The 19,084-nt window shown below is 39.5% G+C and overlaps 1 long non-coding RNA gene across 1 annotated transcript; it reads left to right on the forward strand.

Annotated features, from left to right (window-relative positions):
- Positions 1–16,872: 16,872 nt before the first annotated feature.
- LOC147027107 (uncharacterized) lies at positions 16,873–18,549 on the forward strand. The gene is made up of 3 exons (XR_015057954.1): positions 16,873–16,924; positions 17,031–17,218; positions 18,411–18,549. It is a non-coding gene; the product is annotated as an uncharacterized LOC147027107 (long non-coding RNA).
- Positions 18,550–19,084: the final 535 nt, after the last annotated feature.

The following is a 19,084-nucleotide window of genomic DNA, read 5'->3' on the forward strand; positions in this document are numbered from 1 at the left end:
TTTGGACCATCGTATGACCTTAACCATCAACATTTTGGGATAAAGAGGAAATTAAGAAAATATGAACTCATCTCCAATCCATCCAGAAAACTCAACGTCATGGAAATCGGAGGAAAATTATTCGTGTTATGATCAAACAAGGTGTTTGTTTGTTAATTTGGTCACAATCCGAAAAAGGTAGGTCAAGGACATTAGCTAGCTGGTTATCGTGTGCCGCCTGTGACTGCTGGTTGTATCATTTTCTTGGACTGTGGCTGTGCAGTTGATGCAGTGCCCTCGATTACCAGTACACTGGTGCTCATTTTGTCGACCTCAGAGGGATGACAGGCTGAGTCAACCCGACCTGGTATTAATTCAACGGCCCTATGGGGCCTCAAACTCAAGACTGTAAGATCTTAGGCTACCAAAGTTAATTGTTAATCCAACATCAGGCTTGTCAAGGACACTAATTAAATATCAGGTGGACGACATCGGTGCAGGTACACTATTATGATGCAAGGGCATCTTTGAAGGCCAAGTGGTCTTTGAGATACAGCTCTGACACTGAGAGTGAAGAAAAAAAAAAATAAAAACCTAAATGGTAGTTTAGTACTCCTAGGAGTCCAATAAACTCTGCAGTCCCTTTAAAAACAGGGGGCAGTAATTGTACCAACAGACCCTACAATAGCTATAAGCCTACCACTATCCTCTAAGGGGAGGTTTTTTAAAAAAAAAAACATCTTTCATACTCGTCCACAATATGTTTTTTTTTTAAATTATTATTATTTTTCACTATTGACAGGAAAACCTTATGTGCTCTACTAAAAATAAATGTGCTGAACACTTATTTTGTGCCATAAGGAGGAGGTGATATTCAGCCGACGAGACATCCACACAAAGAACTTCGGCACAGGAGGGGACCATTTGGCCCATCATGCCTGCACTGCAATAAGCCCAGTATCAATCACCCATCCACACACAAGCTACTGACAAGTCATGCCAATATCCATCCATCCATCCATCCATCGGGACCATACCCTGTACAGAGCATCGGTGCTACTGAAGCAGTCTCCTGGGCTATTAGGCACAATCTCCAATGCATCCAGGTACCTAATTCATATTTAAACCTAGCCATCCTCCCCCACCACAACCTTTCCAAAGAGACTAGTCCATGCATTAACCACCCTCCAACTGAAAGACCCCGACCTTAAAACTGTCCGAACTCATGGTCTTTCCCCTCAAGCTATTGATCCTGCTCCTAAAATTGTCAACTCTGCTGAAAACCTCCACTTCACCTATTTTGCAAAAAAACACATGCTTCATTATCTTCAACATTTTAATCAAATTCCCTTGTAATCACCTTCTTTCTAATGTACAGGATAAAGTTTTGTCTCCTTCATCCGCTCCTCATAGCTTGGCCTAGCTAGCCCTGGAATCAACCTCGTTGATTGTAGCTCGTAGCCCTGGATTGTAGATTGTAGCCTTGGAATCAACCTCGTAGCTCGACACTGCGCCAACTCTATGGCAGCTATATCCTTCGCCACATTTGGTGACCAAAACTGAGCACTGTTCTACATGAGGTCTCACTAAATTCCTGTTCCTCTTTTGATTTAGAATTATCCCCCTCCGAATACAACCTACGTTTTACCTTGAGCTGCCTGGCACTATGCTGTCTGCTTACACCCTCCCCCCCTTTTTCCCACATATATTACCACTCCAGATCCTTCTCCTGTGTACTTCAAGATCATGAAAAATAATAACAATAACGAGAAGGGTACACGGTAGAGCGCATACCTCTGCCACATAATGCCTGATCCACGAGAACATATTGGGCCCAATAGATTTTTGAAATATCATGCTATACACAGTACTGCATCGTTTTTGGCCAGATCTCTCAATGATGAAGAATCACACTAAAAATGAAATAATTCTCGAATTCAGATTCGGATTTGGATCTTCACCAAAATCAAATTGAATTCTTCCTTGTTACACACCCAACATGTCCACCAAGTGTCATCAAAATCCGTCCATAACTTTTTGAGATATCCTGTACACAAAGAGACAAACAAACAAACAGACAGAAAGGAGTAAAAACATCAACTCCTTCACCTTCGGGTGGTGGAGGTAACAATTATCTTTCAACTTCAACAACACATCTCACAGGAGGTCAAACATGTCAATGTTGAGAGCTCCGCAAGGCTTTACCATGGACCGCAACCCAAAAAATGGAATTGGTCCAATGGTCACGTTAATTCTTCAAAAAGTTTATATTGGCAGCACTGGACTGTCATGGACAGCTTCGTCAGCAGAGCAAATATAGAAAGGAGAGACATAATTAGTGCCGAGTTATACATGAAACCTTCAAACAAACATTTGTATTCATCGAATTTCTCTTTCACAATGCACAAGTCAAATATGAATCTGTTTGAAACAGACTCCTTTTTTTGTTACAAATGGCTGCTTCATTGTCCATTATGTTTGTTGTTTTTTTTTTTTGCCAAGCAAAGAATGCACACAAATTACAGAAAGTGCCAAAATGCCTGACAAGTAGTGATGTTGTGCAGCCAGGGGTATTTTACATGGTTCAGTAATATTCAATGCTGCTTACATTTACTGCCTTTCAGAGCTGAAGTAATGTGCCCAACAGGACTTTCCTTTTAGTGTGCCGAGGGGCGCTCGACATGCGATGACAGATCTCTTTTTTTTAGTGAAACACCACCTGGGCATCTTTTCAGTCTCTCAGAACCTCCCCTGTGATCCATATTGCACGACTGACATCATGCTGGGCTATCTGCACTGCCTCCTTGTATTTCTCGAACTTATCAGTAATTCCCTTAGCCGTGCTCAGGCAGTGTGCAATTTCCTAATGATACATTGCGTTCACTTTTGAGTTTGTCAAAGTAACAAACTTTTTAAAGAACATTTTGAATTTGGAAAATCCATATTCACAAAAAGGATAAAGTGCAGAACAGAAAATTCACAAAAGCCCCAAAACACAACCAATGTCTCCCCTCTATCCCTACCCACGTCTATCCCGACTCCCCTCCCACACCGTCCACACAATACAAGAGAAAAGCTCAGGAATCAAGAAGTTGGCAGACTTCTTATGTCGGGATGGCCTGGACACTCCGTTGGCTCAATACAACATAAATCCTGAAAAACAATCTAACAACATAAAACTTATAAACCTTTGTTACCGACAAGTCATCTGCGGAGAATTCTTCATCCAATAAAACTCATTAAACTTTGGGACATCATCGTTGAACAGGAAAAATGAGAGACCCAAAAGTGCCTGTTCGTTAATTTTCTTAATTTTTTTTTCTGACAGCCAAACTCAAAATTGGTTCAGGCTACGAACGTAGTTTAAACACCAATCTACTGCACTTTATAGTGGAAAGGTGCAAACTGATCGACATTTTAATAGCTTGAAAGGATTCCAGGAAAAGTACAAAAAAAATGCATTCCTTTGTGAAGGAATTGGAAGGGAAGGTGGGCGGGACTACGACTGTCAATCAGTCTGATGGGGGCGGGGCCGCGAGACACATTTGCTCAAGGGCCAATCAGATTGACGTGGCTGTGTTTGACGGTTGAATATTAATTATCAGCCCTGTCTGTGCGTTGCAGTCTTGGGGCCAATCGACAACAACACATGTATTTCTAAAAAGTACGAACTATTTAGATTGTTAAATCGTCAATAAAGTATGTACACCACTAATACAATGTGAGCAGATTGATAAAGTTTGTCCTGCAACATTTGTAAATCAGCAGTAGAACATCTAATATAGATAAATCTCAGTTCATGTCTGCATGTCACAAGATGTCTATTAATTACGTACGCTTTGAATGCGAGTTGAATGCTGAATGCATGTACGTCTATTAATTATGTACTCATGGAATGTACCTTTGAAACCTTTTGACTCTTCAGACAGCTGAGACATCTTAGACCTTTGAAGACCCTTTAAGATGCTTAAGACCTTTAAGACCACAAAAGACCCTTAAGATGCCCAAAACCTCCAATACAATTTCAATCCTGAACACCCATAAGACCCCAAGACCTGAAAGACCCCTTATACCCTTTTGAACTCAAAGAACCTTAAGACCCCAAAGACCCTGAATACCTATAAGACCCTGAAGACCTGGAAGACCCTTTATGACTCCCAAAACCCTTAAAGACCCAGTAGACCCTAAAATCCCAAAGAACCTTTAAAACCCTGGAGGTCCTGAATACTCCCAAGACCTTGAAGACCCCCTAAGGCTGTTTAGACTGCAAATACCCTTTATAACCCAATGATCCGTGAGACCCTTAAGACCCTTAATACCTCTAAAACCATTGAAGACCCTTAAAACCCCAAAGAACATTAAGAACCTGAATACCCCAAAGACATTTGAAGACCCATCAGACCGGGAATACCCTTTAATATCATGAAGACCCCATGTATCCTTCATGCTGCTAAGACCCCTAAAACCCAGAAAACCCTTAAAGACCCCAAAGACCCTTTTAAGACCCCGAAGCCCCTTAATACCCCTAAGACCCTACAGAGCTGCAAGACCCACAAGACCATTGAGACCCCTAAGAGCCTTAATACCCCTAAGACCTTTAATACCCCGAAGAGCCTTCTGACCCCAAAGAACCGTAAAAGCCTTACGACCCTTTATACCCCAAAGACCCGCAAGACCCTTAAGACCCCTAAGATCCTTAATGCCCCTTAGATTTTTGAGACCCCAAAAGACTCTTAAGATCCTTAAGACTCTTTAAGACCCTCAATATCCTCAACATCCTCAAGACCCCTTTTACCTTTAATACCTTTAACAAACTTTAGACACCTTTTGATCCCTTCACTCTTTAGATCCATTGAACCTTTCGACCTTTACCCCCCTTATGACCCCTTATACCTAAACACCATTTCGACCTCATACAACCTTCAGACGATTTCAGACAGCTTGGACCCTTGACCATTTAGAGGTTTAGACAACTTGACCTTTTATACCCTTTTTACATGCTTGAGAGATTTAGACCCTTTCGACCCTTTCGACAGTAATATTGAAACGTACCCTTTTCGACGTTTAGATCATTTAGAAACTTTTAAGCGCACACGAAGCAAACATCTTTCGTCTTCTTACAAAATACAGACTATACTTGCTTTCAGCAAGTAATGCGCAAACTCGACCCACCCAGGGGGTGGGTACTCTGCTCGTAGATAATAAAGGTGATCTTGTCACATACTCTTGGCAAAACACTTCAGAACCAGAAATTACCGTTACATCATATTAGTCACTTAATTAGCTTCAGCAAAGATTGTACTCCACTTTAAATTCCCCTTCTGGGCCCATATCATTCCACCCAAAAAGGGGGCCAAGAGTGGGGGGGGGTGGGAGGGACTGCTTGCGCTTAATGCAACACAAATCAGAAATAAATAAATAAATAAATCCGTGCAATAAAAATGAAATTCTCCAGCAGGTAAACACATTCCTATAAAAAAAGTAAAGAAACAAGTAATAAAAACATTTTTTAAATGTAAAAGGATGTCGGGATGTTCCTCCAAAAAGTAGATAAACAACGTAGGGATGGATGGTCATGAGAAATGATCATGTGAATGCATCCCGACATCTTTCTTTGAATAATGTTTGGCCCGACACATGGCATGAAGTGTGTGTGTGTGTGTGTGTGTGTGTGTGTGTGTGTGTGTGTGTGTGTGTGTGTGTGTGTGTGTGTGTGTGTGTGTAAGGTTATATTGAACACACACACATTCATGCACTCAACAATGCACACACACACACACACACACACACACACACACACACACACACACACACACACACACACACACACACACACACACACACACACACACACACACGACCATTACTACCCCAAATACATTAAAAAATCATCTTCTTCTTAGATAAAGAAAGTTTAAACAACAGAACAATACGCATGACCGTGATGTTGAAATCTGAGTTGGAATAATTCGAAAGTTTCAAAATGTTGATTCTCACTCATTTCAAGTGGAGGTTCAAACCAAAGCATCCAACACGACCTTCGCAATGAAGCGGAACTGATATTTGCTCGCACCATATATAAGCATCAAGGATGGTTGCTGAAGGTGGTGTTACCTGACTTCCAAGCAGATGGAAGATGATCTCGAGCAAACAATTGAGTGAATAGAGCAGAATGTTTGTGATGTACAACATGCTGTCTTGTCTTTGAATCTGTCACAAAGCAACTAGTACTTTTGCTAGTTTGTAATAATGATGGAATTTTGCACCCTTCCCCTCCTCCTTATCTATTTTTCTGGCACTAATTTAACACCCTTCTCAACTCACCCAAACTCTTTGGGAATATCATATGTCCCCACCCCCAGACATTGATTTTGGGTTTTCGAGCACTTCCTTTTTGACATTAAATACCCCCACGATCTTTCCTCGATGGTAAACCTTTTCGCTGGTACCCTGGGCACTTTGAAAATATAAAAATAAACTTTGGAGGTGAAGTGTCACCTTGTCTCATCCCCAACCCATTTTAGGTTCATAATAATCAATATGGAGGTCCCATTCGGTTCCAGTAATGGGAGAACAGGTCATGTGTCACTTTTAAATTGCATTATTACCTCCGCCACGGGGAAGTTGTACAACTTCCCGCACGAGCGTGCGCGTGCTCCTCCGAAGGTGAAGGAGGTTATGTTTTCACCCGTGTCTGTCTGTTTCTTTGTTACTTACAAAATCAAAGATTTTTGAAGTATATTGGTTCGTCGATTTTGTTATTCTGTCTGTCTGTCTGTCTGTTTCTCAGTTTGTCTGTTTGTCACCTACAGGTCACAATTTTATACCAATCTCCACGAAACTTCACCACATGATAGAGTTTGTCATAAGGAAGAAGCCAATTGTCTTTTGAGGTCAAAAGGTCAAATGGTCAACATAGGCGAAAGGTCAATAGCTAAGGTGAGATTTCTAAAATCTTCAATTTTCATCCCATTGACTTGAAATTTGAAGAGGATTTGTATTTCAGGTCAATTCATTCAACAAGTAAATTCCTTTTGAGATCAACATTGACCGAAAGGTCAAAATAGGCCAACAGACAACTGAGATGGAATTTCTAAAATCCTCAATTTTCATCCCATTGACTTGAAATTTGAAGAGGATTTGTATTTCAGGTCAATTCATTCAACAAGTAAATTCCTTTTGAGATCAACATTGACCGAAAGGTCAAAATAGGCCAACAGACAACTGAGATGGAATTTCTAAAATCCTCAATTTTCATCCCATTGACTTGAAATTTGAAGAGGATTTGTATTTCAGGTCAATTCATTCAACAAGTAAATTCCTTTTGAGATCAACATTGACCGAAAGGTCAAAATAGGCCAACAGACAACTGAGATGGAATTTCTAAAATCCTCAATTTTCATCCCATTGACTTGAAATTTGAAGAGGATTTGCATATCAGGTTACTTGAATTCAAAGAACAAGTATTTTTGAGGTCATCAGAGACCAAAAGGTCAACATGGGCCCAAGGTCAACAACGAAAGTGGTATTTCTGAAATCCTCAATTTTCATCTGATTGACTTGAAATTCGAAGAGGATAAATATTTCAGGGCACTTAATTCAACCAGAAATTATTTTCGGGGTCAACATAGGCCAAAAGGACAACATAGGCCGAATTTCTGAAATTGTCAATTTTCATCTGATTGACTTGAAATTTGAAGAGGAGTTGCATAGTTGGTCATTGAATCCACACATCAATCATTTTTGAGGTCAAATTTGTTTCAAGGATTTTGCAAGAATTGTGCTCTGTTCGAAGTCTTCTTGTTGTTACTTGAAAAATCGATTATTTTTCAAGTATTATTGGTCAGTCGATTTTGTTATTCTGTCTGTATGTCTGTCTGTTTGTCACCTATAGGTCACAATTCTAAACCGATCATCATGAAACTTTACCAAGTTGTAGAGGTAGTCTCATCCGAGAAGCCGATTGATTTTGAGGTCAAAGGTCATCTTGAGGTCAAAATTCTAAAAATCGCCATTTTTCATCTGATTGACTTGAAATTAGAACAAGATTTGGATATTGCGTCACTGCATTGGGAAACCAACTATGTTGAGGTCAATATGTCAAAGGTCAACTCAAGGTCAAACTTCTAAAATCATCAATTTTTATCTGAAACCTCATCAATTTTCATCCAATTGACTTGGAGATTAATCAGCAATTGCATAGTACATTACTGAATTGGGAAACCGACTATTTTTGAGATCATAAGGTCAAAAGTCAAAGGTCAACTCAAGGTAAGACTTCTAAAATCATCAAATTTAATCTGAAAAATCATCAATTTTCATATGATTAACCTGAAAATTTAGCAGCAATTGCACAGTACATCACTGACTTTGGAAATGAACTATATTCGAGGTCAAAAGGTCAAAGGTCAACTCAAGGTCAAACTTCAAAAATGTTAAATTTCAATCTGAAAATAATCAATTTTCATCCAATTGACCTGAACTTTGATCAAGATTGTCAATATTAATCGTAATGAAATTGACAATTTCATGTATACATGGCAACTTTGGAGAGAGGGGTGGATTTTGCAAGTACCGTGCTCTTTGCATATCAGGTCACTGAATTCATCCACCAATTATTTTGGAGGTCCATATAGGTCAAAAGGTCAACATAGGCAGAATTTCTAAAATTGTGAATTTCATCTGATTCACTTGAAATTTGAAGAGGATTTATATTTCAGGTCACTGAATTCAACGAGCCAATTATTTTTGAGATCAACATGGACCAAAAGATCAACATGGACCAAGAAAAAAGGTATAGGTCCAAGGTCAACAACAAACATGGTATTTCTAAAATCCTCAATTTTAATCCAATTGACTTGAAATTTGAAGGGGATTTATATTCCAGGTCACTGAATTCAACCAGCGAATTATTTTTGAGGTCAACATTGACAAAATGGTCAACATAGGCACAAGGTCAACAACTAAGGTGGTATTTCTAAAATCCTCAATTTTCATCCAAAGGACTTGATATTTGAAGAGGATTTATAACTCATGTCACCGATTTCAACGAGCCAATTATTTTTGAGGTTAGCATTTACCAAAAGGTTAACATAGGTCCAAGGACAAAAAAATTAAGATGGTATTTCTAAAATCCTCAATTTTCATCCCATTGACTTGAAATTTTCGAGGATTTTCATGTCAGGTCACTGAATTCAACGACCAATTATATTTGAGGTCCACATTGGCCAAAATGTCAACATCGGCCAAATTTCAAAAATTGTCAAGTTTCATCCGATTAACTTGAAATTTGAAGAGAAGTTGCATATTTTGTCACTGAATTCAACCAAAAATTATTTTTAGGTCAAATTTGTTTTAAGGATTATGCTATTATCGTGCTCTGCACGACATCTTGTTGTTTGTCTGTTTGTTTGTTTGTTTTTTTGTGTGCAGGATATCTCAAAAACTTGTGGACAGGTTCAGTGTGTGACGAGGACAAACTGATTTTAGATTTTGGTGACAATCCGGATCTGGATCTGGATCCAACGACGAGAATTATTAAAGTGATTCTTCACCATTGAGAGATCGGGCCAAAAACGATATATAGCAGGATATCTCAAAAAAGTTGTGGACGGATTCGGATGAAACTGGTGGACATGTTTGGTGTGTGACAAGGACGAAACATTTCAATTTTGGTGAAAATCCAAATCCGCATCCGGATCTGATAATTTTTTAAGTGATTCTTCACCATTGAGAGATAGGGCTGAACTAATATATAGCACGATATATCTAATAGTTGTGGACGGATTCGCATGAAAATTGGTGGACAGGTGGGGTATGTGAAAAGAACGAAATAATTTGATTTTGGTGAAGATCCGAATCTGGATCTGGATACGAGATTTATCTAATTTTTAAACTGATTATTCTCCATTGAGAGATGGGGCTAAAAACGAAATATTTATTGGGCCTGATATGTTCTATTGGATCAGGCATTGCACAGCAGAAGTCTACACTCGACCGAGTGCCCTTCTAGTTTGTTGCTGTGAGACAGTAAAAAGCTTGAAATAATGTTGAAAGCACCTCCTATGACAGCTCCATGAGGAAAGTGTCAAAATTTATGTAGTTTCGTCTTGATATGTTGGCATATAATTAATTTTATTTCCAATGTTATACGGCCTCAGGCGACCCGATATCAGTTTGCTCAATCATCCTGAGACATGCCACAGATGTTGTAAGATCACTTATGGGACTGGTTGCAATGATTTTTTTTTGACATGCAGGGTTCATGACTTGTGAGGCACTGTCATCCACAGTTTCAGAACAGTGTCATAAGTTGTCATTATCACCATTGTCTCAGAGCAGTGATTTATTTGATTTAATTCCGTGCAATTGCAGACATGCTGCCAAGCTGGGATTGGTATCACCACCTCAAACAGCATAAAAACTCACCTTCTGTACTTTCTATTTTAGTACTGCTCTCTCACACTTCTAATCTGTTGAGGCACCATGCTATCGATGTTGTCTTGGCATTGATTAAATTTTTACTTGCAGTGTAATGGCACTTTTGATCCCCACCAGAGATAACCTTCTGCACAAGGAAGGTGGAACCAACTTTCGCCCAAGGCAGGAGCATGGAAGAGTCTCCTGACCCGACATGTCACTCAGGATCTAGTAATCGTAGCTTCCCAAACACACACATATATATATATATATATATATATATATATATATATATATATATATATATATATATATATATATATATATATATATATATATATATATATATATATATATATATATATACACATATATATATATATATATATATATATATATATATATATATACACATACATACATACATACATACATACATACATACATACATACCAGGTGGCCCAGAAGTAATAGGGCAGTCAGAGAATCCACATTGAAGCAGAAAGGATCCTCCATGGTTCCAATCTTCCACTTTTTGGGGATTCTGCAATCAAAATAGTTGTCAATTAATAATGTTGTTGTTGTTCTTCTTTGTTGCTCCCATTAGGGGTCGCCACAGCAGATCATCCGATATGATCCACATACTGATTTGACATAGGTTTTACGTTGGATGCCCTTCCTGACGCAACCCTGGTCACCTCTTACGACACAGGGAATAAGGATTGGGTTTCGCCATGATTCCAGGCTGCCCTACACCCTCTCATAGCACGGCCCAGCACAGAGCACCCGTCCTCAAGCGATCCTCCAACCCAAGCCTCTGTGCAGCCGGATTACAGGCACACGCCACTACGCCGAGTATAGTTGTCAATAAATAATATCAAACAATAATAATAATATATTCAAAAATAATCATGAAATTGTCATGACTATTGTCACTGCCCTGCCCTTTTACTTTCAGGCCACCCAGTATATATATATATATATATATATATATATATATATATATATATATATATATATATATATATATATATATATATATATATATATATATATATATATAGACACACACATGCTGAACCACATCTCATAAATGTGCCCACTTCTGGAAGGAACACACATTTAGATTGATAAATTTTGTCTCGTAAGGTTCAAGGTGATTTCACTTTTGTCAAGGTAAAAATTTCACACGCAGCTTGAGAAAACTTTCCCCTCAAGAATTCATCAGCAGCACAGGCTGTAATAGCTGAGACAGTACTCCAGCCAACATTCCATTCGCTACCTGCCACATCAAATGTTGTTAAGCTTCAAAGGAGAACCAAAAACGAAAAGAATACCGAAGGCACAGATTTCACAATACATGGAAATTTTGGGGCCAGAGGATACGGCCTGTTTGTTGAAAGTGGAATGCCAGAACAGCTCTGAAGTACAGGAGTTTTGAGACAGTTGTATTACAGCACAAAGGTTGAACACATTGATTTAGGAATCACTTTTGACATTTCCTGCCTTTGAAGTTGGATGTTTGACAAATTGCACATTTAAATTTGTGCAAGCACAGTGGTATAGGTTATTAAACAGTAATGTTATTTTGCCTTTACTGCTTAGATGTAGTGAAACCTCACTTACTTAATCAGGACTTTATGTATCTGAGTTATGGATAGAATCTTGCTTGAGGCTGTGTTTGCTCTTTCCTTTTTGTTGCAAAATTGATTGTGGTACTACTTTATCTGACGGAATGTGAATAAGCATCGCACTTGACTTTCAGCTATCTAATCTGTGTACGAATCTCGAACCATGTACAAACTGCAGGCCTCCTGCTTTGCAAGCAGGGTGGTGCATCCCAAAGGTGGGACATCCTTGAGCGGATGTTAAGCTGGGAAAGCATGACATAGTATTGTAGGTGGTGGACGTGTTGAAGAGTGCAATGCAGTGTTTTTTCGGTGCAGAGTAGGTTGAGTGATTGCTTACACTTTAAACGAATTCGTGCACAAACTCAATACGTAGCTCCAATAAAACATCAGATCTGCTGAGCATGTCCATTAAATACCCCAACCAATCTTACTTGGTTTATGTCATCAGTTCATTAACCACGTGAGCATGGTAGTAAAGATTATATGCATCTACGGAAGGGAGAAACGCACCTACATCCACATTTTGTTCACTCCTCTCCTCTGGATGTGGTGCTGATGGAGAACGGGACTTCATTGGAACTAGATGGGTCGATGCCGTGCGTGGTTTAATGTTTTCCATCCATTCCATGGCACACACCGAGACGGTGTTCCAAATTATTCATAACATTGCTGGCTGCAAATTAACCATTTGTTTGTATCGACATGAGCATTCAGTTTGCATCACAGGAAACATATATTTGTTCAAATTTGGGTGGCAATGGCCATGATGCGGTACAAATTTGAGTCACCACAACACACACACAATATATATATATATATATATATATATATATATATATATATATATATATATATATATATATATATATATATATATATATATTCATATGCAGTACCAGTCAAAAGTTTGGACACACCTACTCATTCAAGGGGTTTCCTTTATTATTACTATTTTCTACATTGTAGAATAATAGTGAAGACATAAAAACTATGAAACAACACATGTGAAATTTTGTAGTCACGAAAAACGTGTTCAACAAATCAAAGTATATTTTATATTTTAGATTCCTCAAAGTGGCTACCCTTTGCCTTGATGCCAGCTTTGCACACACTCTGGCATTCTCTCAACCAGCTTCATGAGGAAGTCACCTGGAATGCTTTTCCATTAACAGGTATGTCTTGCTAAAAGTTAATTTGTGGACATTCTTTCCTTCTTAATGCATTTGAGCCAATCAGTTGTGTTGTGACAAGGTAGGCTTGGGATACAGTAATTAGCCAAATTTGGTAAAAGACCATTATTTTGTCTGTACTGTCGTAATCCATATTATGGCAAGAACAACTCAACTAAGCAAAAATAAACGACACTCCATCATTACATCAAGAAATTAAGGTCAGTCAATCCAGAAAATTTCAAGAACTTTTAAAGTTTCTTCAGGTGCAGTCACAAAAAACATCAAGCACTATGACGAAACTGGCTCTCATGAGTACCGCCACAGGAAAGAAAGACCCAGAGTTACCTCAAATGGAATGGTTAAGTTCATGAGAGTTACCAGCCCCAGAAATTTCCAATTAACTGCACCTCAAAATGCAGCCCCAGTAAATTCTTCACAGAATTCAAGTAACTGACATATCTCAACATCAACTGTTCAGAGGAGACTGCGTGAATCAGGCCTTCATGGTCGAATTGCTGCAAAGAAACCATGACTGAAGGAGACCAATAATAATAAGAGACTTGCTTGGGCCAAGAAACACTTGCAATGGACATTAAGGGGCTGTCACACCTTGACGTTTTAGCCAGCGTATGGCAAGGTATCAAAATGTATGTAAAACGCTGGCGTACGCTGAAATATTGATGTTTTTAAAAAAAAGTTTTTGGCATATAATAACGTGTTGGACGTATGCATAACGGATTAGTAACATACACAGAACGTTGCAATCGCATATAGATAACTTATACCAACGAATGCTGAGCGTGTTGTCAGCGTTCACAACCTATGCCCAACGATAGTCTATCTTATGCATAGCGCGTGGCAGCATATCACTGACGATCACGTGGCATAGGCTATTAATAGGCTGCGCTCGACGATTCAAATCATAACCGCACGAGACATCGAAGTGTGAAGCCGCTGTCACACCTTGACGTTTTAGCCAGCGTATGCCGACGTATGAAAAATTTGCCGAACCAAGCTGGTACATGTCGAATATGTTATGGGTAAGTTTTGTATACGTTAAGAGCACGCTGGCATACGTCGTAGTACGCTGGCATACGTTGTAGTACACCGAGTACGTCGAGAAATTTTCAGCATGTTGAAAAGTTCTTGACGTACTCGGCGTATGACACATGTTCCGCATACACTGGCCATAAGTTGGAGGCACGTTACGCGATCGTTGACACACGTCGACACACGTTACTTGTAAGTTACTCATAAGTCGAAACACGTCGAGGTAATGGTTAGCGTCAGTGTTCCAGACTCCCTGGTTTTTTTTTTCTTCGGTATGACGGTGATGCTGACACTTCAATTTCTAGTGCGGTTATGATTTAAATCGTTGAGCAGCAGCCTATTAATTATATTATATCATAACCGCACTAGAAATCAAATTGTCAACATCACCGTCATACTGAATTTTAAAAAAACCCCCCCAAAAAAAACCAGGGAGTCTGGAACACTGATGCAAACCATTACCTCGACGTGTTTCAACTTATGAGTAACTTACAAGTAACGTGTGTCGACGTGTGTCAATGATCGCGTAACGTGCCTACAACTTATGGCCAGCGTTATGCGGAACGTGTGAGTCATACGCTGGCATACGTCGAAAAATTTCAAGCAAGAAAAATTTGTCTAACGGCTTGGCATACTACGACGTATGCGAGCGTACTACGACGTATACGAGCGTACTACGACGTATGCGAGCGTACTACGACGTATGCCAGCGTACTACGACGTATGCCAGCGTTATACGACGTATGCCAGCGTATACGATATCTGCCAGCGTATACGACGTATGCCAGCGTGCTCTTAGCATATGAAGACCACAAGGGGAAAACCAGAGATGTCAGGATAAGTCAATTTTGAAGAAACTGAAAAACAAAGTTTCAAGACTTTGGTGGACTGTTTAATAACTGTCATATAGATTTCTTTTCCAGTAAAAGGAAGAGTGATCATTGGTCAATCAAATTAAGCATGTAGCATTTGCCAAGCTTCTGTGTTATTTAATTTAAGAGCAAAGAACGAATCAATGTTGCAAACTGACATCACTGGTTATTCCCTTCTTTCATAATTGCCATGCAATTTTAACCCAGGATGTGTAGCAAATTCATGCTTGTTGGTTATTAGCACACCTTACATGACTTTGGTGATCACAGATTATTTTTTTCAACATTAAACGGTCATTGTTTTTTTGTTTGATTGGTGTTCAACGCCATACTCAAGGGTATTTCGCTTATATGATGACGGATTCTCCATTTCTTACTCCGTATTACTTAATATGATGGAAAACCGGGAGGAAACCAAGGATAAACCACCCCCGCGATAGCCGAAGTCACTTCATGTGACTCCCTCATATACCTAAGCAGGTTGATTGGGCGGTCGGTACATCGAATGAGGATGGGTACTCAGACACGCTAACCATTAAGCCACGGCGTGGGTCCCACAAAAGTCACAATAAAGGTTTGACCAGGCTTGAACCACGATATGCACCAACTACGGAGCCCATGATATAACCAAATAGGCCATTGTAGTGCTCAGAGTTTATGCTGTGAAAGTTTTACAACCTTTCATTTTTTAGTTTCTCAACTCTGAATATTATGGTGGAATAGTTAACGTGAATGAAAGGGAGATAACCAGGAGTAAAGTACTGACAACTCTCGGTTTCTAGTTGTTCAGCTTTGACAACAGTTGTTTTTTCATTGCATGGCTAAACTTTATACCATATAAATTATGTGACACCACTGGTTAGTTGTTAAAGTAATATTGTGAGAGGAAACCTTATGTTGCCAACTATTGGCAGGTGTAATAACCCTGAAATTTATAAAAAGTGATATCTCTGGTTTTCCCCTTGTGGTCTTCATATACAAACTTACCCATAACGTATTCGATGTGTGCCAGCGTTTTAGCCAAATTTTTCATACGTCAGGCATACGCTGGCTAAATCGTCAAGGTGTGACAGGGCCTTTAGACCAGCGGAAATCTGTCCTTTGGCCCGATGAGTGGATGATAAATGTGGTTTCTGGGACGCCCTTTCAAATGAATGGGGGAAAAGGGAAAAACTTTCTGACCCAAGCCTCGAAAGCCCAAAATAGGAGACTCATTTCCTCCCCCTCCTATACAAGCAAATGTAAAATTGAGACTGAAAGATTGAGACTTACTGATTAAAGCACTTCTTCCCTTTCGTATTTTCATTCCACTCTAAGAGCGAACCAACGAATATTTGTCCATGTTCAACTTCAGGGAATAACTTCATTTTTTTAGAACATTCATTTCCATCGAGTATATTCACAAAGAAAAACTTGGAACTTGGTTTTTGGTTTAAGTATCTTTGTTGAGCAGAAATGAAGTGATAAACTTCTCTTAATGCTCTTATTTTTCATGGTCTTTCCAAATTCAACATTATATGTTATTTTATGTAAGTTTTTCTCAAAATCATTCAAAGCAAGCCGTTTCATTTTCGTGTTAAAATGAGTCAGTCTGGAGTCAGCCAAGCTGCCTCGCCTGAAGCAAAAATGCGACTTATTTCCTATGTGAGACACATCCTGAAAAAACCCATTGTTTTCACATTTCATTGACGTCATCAAGTTGACTATTTAAACCAACTTTCCGAGTGTGTTTTATTTAGAATATGGAGCATTCAGATTATTACTACAACCTTGCAGATCAATCATTTTAACAAGATGAAAGGTTAGATCCTTGTTTTATATTGAATTTTATACATTCATTATTTGTTGTTTTATACAGAATTGTATCACTATACAACCAATAATTATTGTATGTCTTTTTCTAACAGGTTGTCCCCAATAAGAACATCGTTGATAACTGATCTGGAACAGGAGGTGTTTGCATATCACGACGAGTGGCCAAAAATGAATGATTCCTTGAAGACATTTGATCGTTCAGAAGAGAATTGAATGATATTTTTTTTGGCTGGAAAGAAGTTCTCTCACGTCCTCTGACCTTGAATGAGTCAAATCAAAGGTGAGAAATTTTCCCTGTCTCTCTCTGTGTGTATATGTGTGTTTATATGTGTATGTGTGTGTGGAGGTGTGTGTATATGTGTATGTGTGTATGCGTGTGTATATGTGTGTGTATATGTGTGTTTATATGTGTGTGTGTGTGTGTGTGTATGTGTGTGTGTGTGTGTATGCGTGTGTATATGTGTGTTTATATGTGTGTGTGTGTGTGTATGCGTGTGTATATATGTGTGTGTGTGTGTGTGTGTGTGTGTGTGTGTGTGTGTGTGTGTGTGTTTATATGTGTATGTGTGTGTTTATATGTGTATGTGTATGTGTGTGTGTGTGTGTGTGTGTGTGTTTATATGTGTATGTGTGTGTTTATATGTGTATGTGTATGTGTGTGTGTGTGTGTGTTTATATGTGTATGTGTGTGTTTATATGTGTATGTGTATGTGTATGTGTATGTGTATGTGTATGTGTATGTGTGTGTGTGTGTGTGTGTGTGTGTATGCGTGTGTATATGTGTGTTTATATGTGTGTGTGTGTTTGTGTGTGTGTATGCGTGTGTATATATGTGTGTGTGTGTGTGTGTGTGTTTATATGTGTATGTGTATGTGTGTGTATGTTTGTGTGTATGTGTGTGTGTATGTGTGTGTTTATATGTGTATGTGTATGTGTGTGTGTGTGTGTGTGTGTTTATATGTGTGTTTATATGTGTATGTGTATGTGTATGTGTATGTGTATGTGTATGTGTATGTGTATGTGTATGTGTATGTGTATGTGTGTGTGTATGTGTATGTGTATGTGTATGTGTATGTGTATGTGTGTGTGTGTGTGTGTGTGTGTGTGTGTGTGTGTGTGTGTGTGTGTGTGTGTGTGTGTGTGTGTGTGTGTGTGTGTGCGCGTGTGCGTATGTGTGTCTGTCTCTGTCTTTGTCTCTCTCTGTCTCTCTCTTCCTCTGTCTCTATCTCTATCTCTGTCTCTATGTCTCTGTCTATATCTCTCTTGAGTGTTCTCATGATTATTTTTTTTTTTTTTTTTTTCAGTTTAAACACCTGTCTGGATGAACCAAACACACAACTTAATCTTCTGGAGGATTCTGACACGACACTCAATTTTTCGGATATAAATGTTATATTTATTATTTTATTAATATATCATAATATAATCATCTTTATGTACCCTAATTGTTTTTCCCTCTTTGTTTTGAACAGAATATGTTGACCGAGTTTCAAAATCACAAACCATCAGACTGCTGCAAAAGAAGATTTTGTTTAATGTTTTTACATTTGCTTAATTATTATATATGCTTCCCTTCTAATTATCTGATTTTGAATTACAAAAAAAGCAATAAAGGAGATGTAAAGGGGAAAGGAGGGGGGGTTTGGTTGGGGGAGGGTTAGGGTTGGGGGATAGGTGCGCTCCCCCAACGACCCACCACACCCCTCATCCCTCTCCCCTCCCCTCCCTGTGTGTGTGTGGGGAAGGGTGGGGGGGTGGGATGAGGGGGTGGTGGGTCAAAGGTGGGGGTGCACAGGGGGTGGGGCTTGTGTGGGTGCGGCATGTGTGGGTGGGGCTTGTGTGGGTGGGGCTTGTGTGGGTGGTGCTTGTGTGGGTGGTGCTTGGGTGGGTGGGGCTTGTGTGAGTGGGTGGGGTGCACAGGGGGGTGGGGCTTGTGTGGGTGGGTGTTGCTTGTGTGGGTGGAGCTTGGATGGGTGGAGCTTGTGTGGGTGGGTGGGGCTTGTGTGGGTGGGGCTTGTGTGGGTGGAGCTTGTGTGGGTGCGGCTTGTGTGGGTGGAGCTTGTGTGGGTGGGGCTTGGGTGGGTGGGGCTTGTGTGGGTGGGGCTTGTGTGGGTGGAGCTTGTGTGGGTGGAGTGAAAAAATGGGT

Source organism: Eptatretus burgeri, chromosome 5 (genome assembly GCF_056783735.1).
Source record: "Eptatretus burgeri isolate ZD-2024b chromosome 5, Ebu_testis_v1, whole genome shotgun sequence".
In the NCBI taxonomy this organism is placed as follows: domain Eukaryota; kingdom Metazoa; phylum Chordata; class Myxini; order Myxiniformes; family Myxinidae; genus Eptatretus; species Eptatretus burgeri.